The sequence below is a fragment of the Diabrotica undecimpunctata genome, chromosome 3 (genome assembly GCF_040954645.1).
Source record: "Diabrotica undecimpunctata isolate CICGRU chromosome 3, icDiaUnde3, whole genome shotgun sequence".
Classification (NCBI taxonomy): domain Eukaryota; kingdom Metazoa; phylum Arthropoda; class Insecta; order Coleoptera; family Chrysomelidae; genus Diabrotica; species Diabrotica undecimpunctata.
The window spans coordinates 129790401-129802993 of NC_092805.1; positions in this window are offsets into that span (position 1 = coordinate 129790401).

Sequence of the window (12593 nt, forward strand, 5' to 3'; positions counted from 1 at the left end):
TTGTCTTTTTTGGGGAATTTAATATTTTAAATTTTCTGGTGGTTATATTAAATTGGTGCAGCATATGTTGTAAATCGTTTTTACTTTGAATGAGTAGTATTGCGTCGTCAGCATAGTAGATTAATATTATTAGTTGTTTTTCTCCCATTTAGTATCCTATTTTAGTTCTTACATTTTTTATTACTTCATCCATAATTAGGTTGAACAATAGAGGATTCAGGGAAACTCCCTGTCTTATCCCATTACCAGCTTTAATGGGGTCGGTTAGGTCGTTCTCCACTTTTACTACTATTGTGCTGTTTTGGTAGATATTTTCGATCGTTTTTATTATTCCTAGAGGTATTTCTCTTGCGTACAATAAGTGGATAACGTCCTTTAATTTGACACGGCCAAATGCCTTCTTAAGGTCGACGAAACAGAGATATGCCGATTTGTTGTATTTTAATGATTTCTCTTGCACTGGCCTGATTATATATATATAGCGTCGGTGAATGATCTTCCCGACTTAAGTTGTACCCGACCTTGCTATTCTTCTTATAGTGTTATAATTTCATTCAGTTTAATTGTTATCACTTTGGTTGCTAATTTTAGTGTTGTGTTTAATAAATTAATTCCTCTGTAATTTTTCGGTTCCGATTTGTCTTCCTTTTTGAAGAGAGGTAGTATGATGCTTAATCTCTATTTTTGAGGAATTCTGTTTTATTCTATTATTTTTTTTATTCTATTATTTTTTGGATTAGTTTTAATAGCTGTTTGGTTAGATCTGGTCCTCCGTGCTTTAGAAGTTCGTTCGGTATTCTGTCCTCTCCTGGTGATTTTCTATTTTTTAATTTTACCTTCGTTCTTTTTAATTCCTCTACCCCTTCGTCCTCAATATTTATTTCTTCGTTTGTCGTCACCTCTGGTGTAGGTGGTTCATTATCGTCACCTTTAGCAAATAGGGATCGAAAGTAGTCTACTAATGTTTTCTTCTAAATGTGTTTCGTTTTTATTAATTTGTTCATCTCTTTTCTTTATCCTCTGATCATTCTAAATATTTCTTTTTGTGTTTCGTAGAAGTCGTGTTCCATCTGTTTTGGGAAGCTTTGCCAGTGTTCATAAAACGAAATAACACGTTTTAATTTTTTGAGGCTAAGGTTAAAGTCTAGCGGTCTAAAACTTTCTTTAATAGAGTACTTTTTAATGTAAAACAACATAATATTTTAATTTTTGAATATTGCTGGGGAATTTTACTATACTAACCAGATAGATCGAAAATGATTTTTTGTTATTTTGACCATGATGGTTCACCCATAAAAATCTTTACAAAATCATAGAGATAACTTGACACTCAAAGAATAATATGGATATATTTTGGCTTGGCGCTTGATACCGTTTTTTTTTTAAAAACTTTAAGAATTTTAAAAGCGTTAAAAAATTTGCATTTCCCGCTAAAAATTTTGTAAAAATAATGTAGGCAATAAAATATTCTACAAATTGACGAAAAGAACAACTTTCTACAATGATTAGAACCGAAGATATCGTCAAAAACGAAAAAACACGTTAAATTTTTTTTTAAATTATGTTTGGGTCTAGGGTTTAAACATTTGTATGGTTGCATACTTTTTGATATACAACAACACGGTGGTTTTATGTTTGGAATATAGCATTTTTTAATATCTTAAACGGTTAGACCCTTTCAGCTCACATCGTAATCGGTTGGTTTTAGATTTACGACTGTTTGTTCTCATTTATCTTCGAGATATTTCTAGTCCTCTGTAGTTCCAATACTATATTTTCAACTTTTCAACTTCGTCATTAGTTAAAAAGATGAAAGTTACTTAAGATAAGTTAATTATCTTAAGATAATTAATAATAATAAGTTTTGTGGTGGCATAAAAGGTTGACAATAAATTAATAATAGCATAGGAATAATGTTAAGAAAATGATAAATTTATTTAAAATGATATAAATAAAAATATAATATATAATATTCTAATGGTTCGTTTTTATCGTATTCTTACGAGTAATCATGAACTCTTTAAACTTTGGAGCACTGTAAAACCCAGAAAAATTAATGAAATTATTTCTAGGAAAAATTATTCTTTGGAGCCCCTCTATAATATTGCTTTGGATGTGATTTTATAGTAAAATAAATATAAAAAAGTTATAAGGACCAAAGGAAAATTTTTTCATTTTTTTTTAGGTATTTTTGTTTATAACTTATTTATTTTTAATTTTATGATAAAAGTAGTAGGACTAAAGATGTAGACAATTTAATTTGCTACAAATAATATTTAATAAAATTTTTTGTAGGGTTGCTAGTTTACGAGATACGTCGCGAAAGCTCTTTGCACAGCTTTTTTCAAGATGGCGGCCGCGGGATAAGGGTGGCGATCCCACAAACTTAAATTTAAGCTTGTACTTACTTTCCTATTACCTCAAAAGAATAAAATTGGGTCTTCTAAGAAATGCATGCAAACCTCTAAAAAATGTACGGCATCGCTTTTTTTTCATTTGTCCACTTTTAAATAGCTAATAACAGCCGCAGTATTTATAACATAAGATACACTAATTAATATTTAAATGGGAATAAGCCACAATTAAAGGTTAAAATACATTTATTGACGTTTCAATTTCCACTTCGGAAATTTTTTTTTCGAAATTTTCGAAAAAAAAAAGAGAACGATTTCCGAAGTGGAAATTGAAACGTCAATAAATGTATTTTAACTTTTAATTGTGGCTTATTCCCATTTAAATATTAATTAATTTAAAATGCCACAAGAAAATAGCTTCAGAACAATAATAAGATACACTAATTTTGTTTTTTCTTAAATTTTTAATTTGTACGATTTATTATAACTGGCTATTAGTTTCCTAGTTTTAGTTATATTGTGTCAAAAAAGTGACTACCGTACACCAAATTATTATCTTACCTAAAAAATAACAATTCTATTACCATATACAGATAACTATTTATAAATATTTGCAAGAACCATAACTTTTAGACGGCATAGATGCCAAAAATTCTTTTACGCATCAACTAATCATTTGCAATTGATGCCGTACATTTTTCAATGACCTCAACGAATGGGGGTTCTCACCCGTGTACCCCCCAAAAATTTTTGAAAATCATATTGTCCCTGCTACTGGTTCCAATATTTTTGTATGGCATTAGGTGAAGATGAACATTGTAAAGACTAGCTCATCCATTGCACATTAAAACCCCTCAGGGGTGTTGTTCGGCATAAATTAATTAATTTTGGAGAGATCGGGAATTATTAATGAAATAGGTATTCAACACATCTCTTTATTAATTCATAAATTAGTAAAATAACAAATTGGAATTTAACAATAATTAAAAAATTGAGGTTTTGATAACAGAGAATTAAGCATCTATACACAAATTCAAAGAAAGAAAGAAACTTAGCTTAACTTCTACAGGAGATCCTGCTGTTGCTCTCTTCTCAACTCGATCCATAAATTGTCTGCATCAAAACCATGCCTCTATTTTCTTAAACCAAAACCACGTGTATTTTCTCAAATCTAAACCATGTGCCATGTACCATATGCTTTTCTTACATCTAAACCATGTGCATTTTTCTTAAATCTAAACCATGTGCATTTTTCTTAAATCTAAACCATGTGCATTTTCTTACATCTAAACCAGGTGCTTTTTCTTAAATCTAAACCATGTGCTTTTTCTTACATCTAAACCATGTGCATTTTCTTACATCTAAATCAGGTGCATTTTCTTACATCTAAACCATGTGCTTTTTCTTAAATCTAAACCATGTGTTTTTTTTTACATCTAAACCATGTGGCTGGAAAAACAAAAGCCGATATAAAATTTGTCATGACACCAGTTTTGTCCAACAACAGAAGAATTCTGGCAAGCGGAAAGCTCTTCTCTCTAAGACCTGCATACCGATTCAGAATTCTCTGATGTTGCCAAAACTCACGAATTAGCAATTGCAATTAATAGATTAATTAATTATTAAATGGAAAACGAAAAAGCAAAGTTGTATGATTCATGCTAGTGAGATTTATATTGAATTATTATTATTACAGCAAGTACAGGTAGAAAGAAAATAATAATAAAAATTCTATGCGGTTTTTAAGTACTAGCGTACACAAAATTATAAGAAAAACTAACAGTGCTCATGTTATTGATAATTAATGCATGAAAATATGTTGTCGTTGTAAAAAGAACAAAGTATTAAACTTACCCAGACTGTTGGAAGTTTCTGACTATGAAGATTGATTTTTATTGAGTACCTTGTTGGTTGGTGGTTTATTTTAAAAAAGCAGTAAATCGAATCGGATTCGTACAAGTAAATTATTTAGTAGTGGGGTTTCTGTTTCTTGTATGGCAAAGCAAGCGCAGGTACAAGTACGAGGGAACTTAAGAAATTAATCGGTGAATTTATTTGTAGTAGGAAAATGTTGAAATAAAAACAAAGGAAAAAGAAGTTATTATCAACGAGAATTAAATAGTACGAGCAGAAAATAATGGAAAGTACTTTGAAATTAATAAGAGCAAAAATGTAACGTTTTAATCGTTACAACATGTGTGTACCCGTTTAAGATCTTTCGATCCTCTTCAGGCTAGCTTTGAATGTGTCGTTTGAATGTGTCGTCGAAAGCAAAATAGTCTCAAAAACACAACTGTGACAGTGGTGTGTATGGAGGAGCATCTTGGAGGCTATTACAGGTGGAGACACTACTGCATTATGGCATTAGGTTGCAGGTCATTATTTTTGTATTACCTACTAATGCCGTACAAAGACATCTTTGACCAAAATACCCCCTCCCTTGCGTGGTAAGTTTACCTTACAGTCTAGCCGCCTGTACCGATAAAAATTGTCGGCATAGCTTCTAAAGTTGTTACTACATATTGTAGTAGTGATTTATATGTGATTCATGCTGGGTCATATAACCCATTAAAAATGTCCCATTGGCTTATACTCTAATAACTTGATTTAGCATGATTAATATTTGTTCTCTTTTTTACGTACCCATAAAAAAAGTCTGCTTATTCTTTTGAGCAATATGAACAATTCAAATATTTCGTTGAACTACGCCATTGGGCTGTATCACTTTAATGACGAAGTGTGTGCATGCAGCGTATGCGATGATTAATTCAAATTGCCTTCGTTGGTACCTATTAAACTGATGATATTGTGGCTGTGTTTCACTTTATTAAGTATCGGTTAAGATAACGGGTTCTATGCCGCGACCAGAGCTGTATTTCGATCGTTTAGAACAACAAATTTGTTTACCTTAGATCGGTTGATTGAATATACTGCAAGTCACTAAGCTCTGCTCCGACCGATTAAAGTAGCAGTTCATATAGTCAATAATTATTGAGTATACAATCTCAAGGAGAACTATAAAGTCAAAATCACAGAGATGTAATAGTAGGATACTTTGCCGACATCTAATTATACAACGGGAACGTAGAGATTATTTCAAAGAATAGCATTTTTACAACTTAGAATTAAATAATGTGTCTAAAAAATTAACAGAAAATAAAAGAAAAAAGAACAAGTTGAATTAATTTCTGATAAAAATATTTTTATTTTTTTTGCCTTAAATAAATATACAACGATGACGGTTTTCCGACACGCGAATAATTGCCCATGTGCGAAATACAAAAACTCCAAGTTAATTCCTCTGCAAAATTTTAACGGTTTGCTTTGTGATTTGTTTATTGTCATCGCAGAAGCCAAAAGCACCGGAAATTGTAAACGTTTAAAATCAAATGTTACGTCCGTTAAAATCATCAGTATATGCGGTATCAAGGCATCATCTCCTTTGTATATTTCTTTGATAATCGTTGTCGCAATGATATTATTCATTAGCCTTTTCACAGTAAGTCTCATTCCATTGCACAGTCGAAGTTGATTATTGTTACGCAGTATAATGACAACTGATCCTACTTTTAATTGTAAATTGTTAGGCGGGAGTCCAGGCAATTCTAATGGATCCAAAAACTCGTAGTATAGTTGACCAACTCATTCCGATTAATAACTGTGTGAACTGATTTGCATGGACACAACTTACCTGGAAGAAAATTTAGAGTGGTGTATTCAACAGACTATACATATAATATTTCATCAAAATCGGTGAAGCGAATTTGGAGGAGTATGGCAACTAACTCTGTGACACTAATATGGCTATAAAAAAGGGGTTAGTAATAGACAGTTATTAATAGAATTAGTAATAGTAATAGAATTATAAATAGGTTAAGGTACATCTTATCAATGCCGCAATAAAAAATGTTTGGGTTAAACCACTATTACTCATTAAGGGTATAAAACGACCGATTATCAGACCTACCGAATATGTAACAATTTTGATTTCCTTTCGTATGTATTAAAACATTGGGAAGGAAATATTAGACCAATGCCTGCGACCGAAAAAGACAGAAAAAAAACCATCGATGAGCGACGGTATATTACAGCTGATGGACAGAAGAAGAGAATCCAAGCAGAAAGACTACGTTGCATATCAATTTCTAGACAAAGAGATAAATAAGCTGTCAGAGAAACTAAAAATAGACATCTGGAAGAACAATGTCAAGAAATCGAGATTATTGGAACGTAAACACGATTCCTTCAACCTCCACAAGAAGATCAAAGAAGCAGCAGGCATCTATAAATCAAAAAGGCCGTGACACATAACAAACGCTCAAGGAAATCCAATAGTTGATATTGAAGAAACAAAAACAACATGGATGAACTATGTGACAACAACATTTGAATACTACCTTATCATACAGAGTTATTGAATTCATTGGAATTGTGTGAACTCTTACTTCACGATTTACAAGTAAAAGTAGTATCAGTTGTCATTATGCGACATTGTTGTATTCATTATCTAGTATTCAGTTTTCTCCCGAATACCTAACTTTTAATGCTGATTTAGAATTCAGTCAGTTTTTCTATAACTGTTACACTTATCTCGATTGGAGGGAGAGACAAACGGATACTATAATTTTAATATAAAGAAAATAAATTCTAACTTCAGTTAAAACCTAGTTGATATTACATAAAGCGTTCCATATATATCAAATTAAAAGATCCTTATAAATAAAGCATACAATTTGTCCTTATTACCACTCAAAAATTGATTTAATATAATAATTTTACAATTTCAACTTATATTTAGGAAGAAAATAAACATTTAAATGGACTACGGTAATTAGAAAATGGAACACGCTAAATTTATAGAATTAACTAATTAATTAATTAAACAAAATATGTTTAAATAGCTTTGCGTTAGATGTTACCGGAAATGGACATAATAATTAATTGACGTTGTAATTACCATGACGTCACCGTCATTTAATTTACCAGCTTAATGTGAATACGTTTATTCGATGGGCACGTTTAATAATTGTGATGAATTATAACAGCGGAAGGTAATTAACTAATTTATCTACATAAAAATATCTTTTATGACAATATGTAGAGGAAACTTGGAATGTTTGGCATTTATGTTGGCGTTGTATATGACTCCAGTTAACTTAAACCAGATTCTTTGTGTTTGTCAGGAGACATTTTATCGTCCACCACAAGTTTTTTATTTGTCATGGAAAATTGTTATATATATATATATATATATATATATATATATATATATATATATATATATATATATATATATATATATATATTAAATGGCCAAAAATATGGCCTAGGAGGACGAATTCGTTAAACTTCCGTGCTCGAATCGGTATCAATAAAGTGTTATGATCATTTCGGCCTATCCCAGCCTCATCAGACACTTGGGCTGATACAAATTCAAACTCGGAAAGTCCAACGAATGTCTCCCAAAACTTCACTACAACAGTAGTTAGCTTACAAAGGCGCCACCTGCTTTGGCGGCCGTGAACAAAAACGATATAATAATATCGTTTTCTGTATCCTTTGCGCTATGCGAAATGTGTAAAAGATAAAATCTTTTAGCGAAAGCCGCTATCGCTTTTTAAATTAAATGGCCAAAAATATGGCCTAGGAGGACAAATTCGTTAAACTTCCCGTGCTCGATGCATATATATATATATATATATATATATATATATATATATATATATATATATATATATAATATGTTTTGGATGGGTTGGAGTCAATAAAAGGGGCTATTGGTTAACTATTTATTATCTCGAGCTTTCAATTGTGTTTACAATTATTATCAAGAGCTGCTAAAAAAGGCAAAATATCTTAAAAAGTTGAACTAGAAAGAAAAAAAAAATTTGTTAACTCACCAAATAAAATTAGTTTGGTAAATAAAAATTGCTGCTAATACATCTCAAAAATAAATAATACAAAAATGTCTTAATCTAATGTTTATCTTAATGCTTCTTTGAAATTTTTAGTATAATTTTGAAAACATTTTCTTAACACAAGAAAAAATTGAATTTATAAATAAGTTAAAATAGCGACCAATTATAAATAAGCCTCAATGTCATAAATGCCAACTTAAAATTTTTATTTTTGACAATTATATTACCAAAAATAAAATTTTGTTTAAAAATTCTTTTTTGTTTAGTAACAAAAAAGAAGAAGATTTATTCACCATTGATAGATGTCTGAAAAAATGTAACAGATATATGGAAAATTAAATCAAAATGTGATATTTTACAAGTTTTATACATTAATTGTAAAGAAATAATATAATTATAAATTTTGCTTAGATTTTGAATTTCTGATCTTTTGTTTAAATTATTATCACTTTTGCTAATACAAACCATTTCCAAAAAAGTCCTTTTGAATTTATTACTTTCACTACATAAAATTTTAATGTTATCAAAATCCGTAATAAGGTCTTTATCGATTACATGCTCTGCCAAAGCAAAAGATGGTTTTTTAATTCTGCAATAACTTTTGTGAGAAATAATGCGATTTGAAAGATTTCTTCCGGTCCCACCAACATATTCAGCTTCACACTGAGTACAACTAATGCTGTATACTACATTCGTTCTTTCAAATTTGTCTATAGGATATTTAATTTTGGAATATAAAGATGAAATAATTTTGATGTTCTTTGTTGCTATTTTTATATTGTCAATAACTTTTAGTGTTTGTATTAATTTAGGTGTTAATGATCGTATAAAAGGTAGTAAATGATAATAGATGTTCTGATTGTTAGATACCATGTTTTGAGATTTAGCAAAAAATGGTGTTAAGTTATTTATATTAACAATATTAGAAAAAAGCATCCTATGTAGCATATCTGGAGGATAAGAGTTTTAAATTAAAATATTTTTTAACAATTGAAGATCGTCTTGTAGATAATCTGGATGAGAAAGCTTTAAAACACGTTCTTTTAATCCTGTTATAAGGTTCATTTTCATCTTATTTGGATGATGAGAGTAATAGCTTATAAATCTATTACTACATATGGGTTTTCTGAACCATCTGGTTTTCAACATATTTTAAGAAAATTGAGAATTGTAAGAAATACAGAAACACAAAAATTAAAATCTACAAAATGACTATAAGACCAATAGTAGTATATACTGCAGAAACATTTACATTAACAGCAAGAGAAGAAGAGCAATAGATACTTCTGGGTACAGCTATATATCTAGTTATCAACTTAATTTATTGCTCCATTTCTTGATCACCCGTTCGAGTTCTCTTTTGATGAGACTGCATTTACTGTTTTGGAAAATGTCACTTCATATAATATTAAGATATTTATCTTCTACTCTTTGTTCATATACTTAATGTTGTGGAGACTCCTTGCTAAATACGCTATCCGCTGTTGACGGTAGGTGATGGTATATTGACCGAGGTTTGTCACCTTGTAATAAAGACGCATAATTGTTTTGTTTCAGGGGGACGAGCAAGCGCAGTCAAAACACTCTTACTGGATAAGATACCGCTTAAGGCGGTGAACTGATAGCAGTGAAAGGCAGTGAAATGAACTGCTGAAAGCATAGATCTTTTTTAAGTCTTGGAGAACATATAGACTGGTACTGCTCCCCAAATCTAAGAAAAATATCGCTCCATTTGCCTGCTTTCGTGCATCGGTAAATTGTATGAAAATAAGCTGCGAGAACGCATCGATTGAGAGATCAGGATTCTTAGCCCTACAGCAATTTGGTTTTTGTAATGGAAAAACCACGATCGATGCAATCGTTAGTGTAGTTGACGCATTTCACATCAGAGGAGTTGAACACTGGAGGTAATAAAGGCAATGAAGAGAGAGGATATCCTGGTTACCTGATGAATTTCGTCGCAGAGTATTTGTTAGAGATAAGGATTATGCTGGGGAATGGCACGATCGTTGAAGTGACAGCTAGGTTCTCCAGGGATCTGTCTAGGGCCCGAAGCTATGGAATATGGCATGTGACGGGGTTGTGAAATATGAATATGGAGAGGCTATAACCCCCTTCGCATTCTCGGATGATCTCGCTATGTCAATAGTGGCGTGCAATAAGCCAGATCTCTGGTTACAGCACTCGGGAGGCGTTGTGAAAGAGTATGTGACACAGCATAAACTGAAAACTCGCAGCAGAGATGACCGAATTCATCATTCTGAAGAAGAACAGTAACAAGCAAACGGTGGAACTTCAATGTGCGGGGCATGTCTAACAGCCACTGGAGAGGATAATGCCCAACATTTTAAGACTCAAATCCGAGAAAGGATAAGATCTCTATATGATGTTGTGCAGTCGATTGTTCTCTACGCGGCAATAATCTAGAGTAACGCGGTAGAGAGATAACGCGATAACGGCCTACAGGCCACGAGTGGACCATACAGGCTGCCTGCAAGTGACATGCGCTTACAGTACTGTATCTGTTGTAGCGTGGGACATCACTGGAGGTGTTTCTCTGCATGCGTTGAAAATGAAAAGAAAGCAGCTATACGAAAAAAGAGATTAGACATTATTATGGCCGAAAAAAGACAAAAAAAGGGAAAGTTTAGTTGAAAGATTGCAAGAAGAATAGAACCACGTGGAGGATTTGGCACAGTGAACAAAGATAATAGCATCCCCTTAAAACTAACACTGGTTCTTAATATTATTAAATCCTTTTTATTATCTTGTTAAACTTGATAAATAAATTAATTTTAATATATATATATATATATATATATATATATATATATATATATATATATATATATATATATATATATATATTGATATGATTAGTGTTTAAAGAAAATAATTTACAAGTTATATACTAGATAATATTAGATATTAAAAGTATTTGGTTATTTTAATAAGTTATATACTAGAGAATTTTATAAAAATTATTTATGTGAGGGCATTTTTAAGAAATTAGCGTATAATAATTGTAAAAAGTTGTATTTTAATAATTATAATATTGTAGATATATTTAAGTGAGTCATGTGACTAGGCAACCAACTATACAGTAAGTGACAGATAGAAATTAATAATTAGGAATATAAAGTGGGGTTATAATAATGTTAGTTTAAAATGTTTAATTTATATATAGTTACTGATTTAAGTGTATATTCTGATCTGAAAAGCCTAAATGTCAACAAAATTATCAATAGAAAAGTAAGGAATTCTCTAGATCACCGGAGATAGCCTTGTTTGCGAAATGGTTTGTTCCAGAAAATTCAGACATGTATTTAATAGAACAAATGGAACATTATTTCTTGCTAGATGATTCTGGAACATGAAAAAAGATATAAATACCCGGTGATTTGGATTCAAGATGTGCATTCAGTTAGTCAATCAGTTATGAGTTACAGTTACTATGATGGCCAGTTTTAGTATGAAAATTAGTTAGAGGCAGTCAATCAGTTACAATTGTTCAATATAGTGAGTTAAATCAAGATTAAGAAACAGTATAAAGAAAATATGATTGAAGATTAAAAATTATGTTATGTATAAATGATGATTGGATAATGGAATAAGTATTAATTGAATATTAAAATTAAATAATATATTTGGTGATTGGATATTGGTATATAGAAAAGAAAAATAAATATAAATGCTGTTTGCTGGTTTGCTTGGTGGTTTATAAATGCTGGTGAAGAAAAATATCTTAAATTGGTGGAAGCTGATAATTGAAAAAAGTAATTTCACAAAAACAAGGATAACCGAAGCAGAGAAGAAGACATTGAGTGGTGATTATAATCTATATAGTGGAAAACAGTTCATTAAGGCATTCAGTGACAGAAAGGTACAACACTTTGTTAATATAATTTAGTTAGTGTCATAAAAATTTCAATTTTGAAGATAGTTTGTTTAAATTTTACACTGTCTATAGAATTTAATTAGTTTCATAAGAATTTTAATTTAAAGATAGTTTATTTTAAATTTACATTGGCTAGGTTAGATATATATGTGTATTTCATAATAGATATAATAAAGATAATTTAAAAAAGTACTTACAAACTAATTCTTTGAGAACCGCGATAAAAACCCTATATTATTAAAAAACACTCATTGCTCATCATTCACAAACAATACATCATTACAATATATATATATATATATATATATATATATATATATATATATATATATATATATATTGTCTCGATAAATATAAACTAATGGACCAATATTCGGTGTAAACTTAAAAATAAGATACCTTTAATTTGTCGTCGGCAGACTT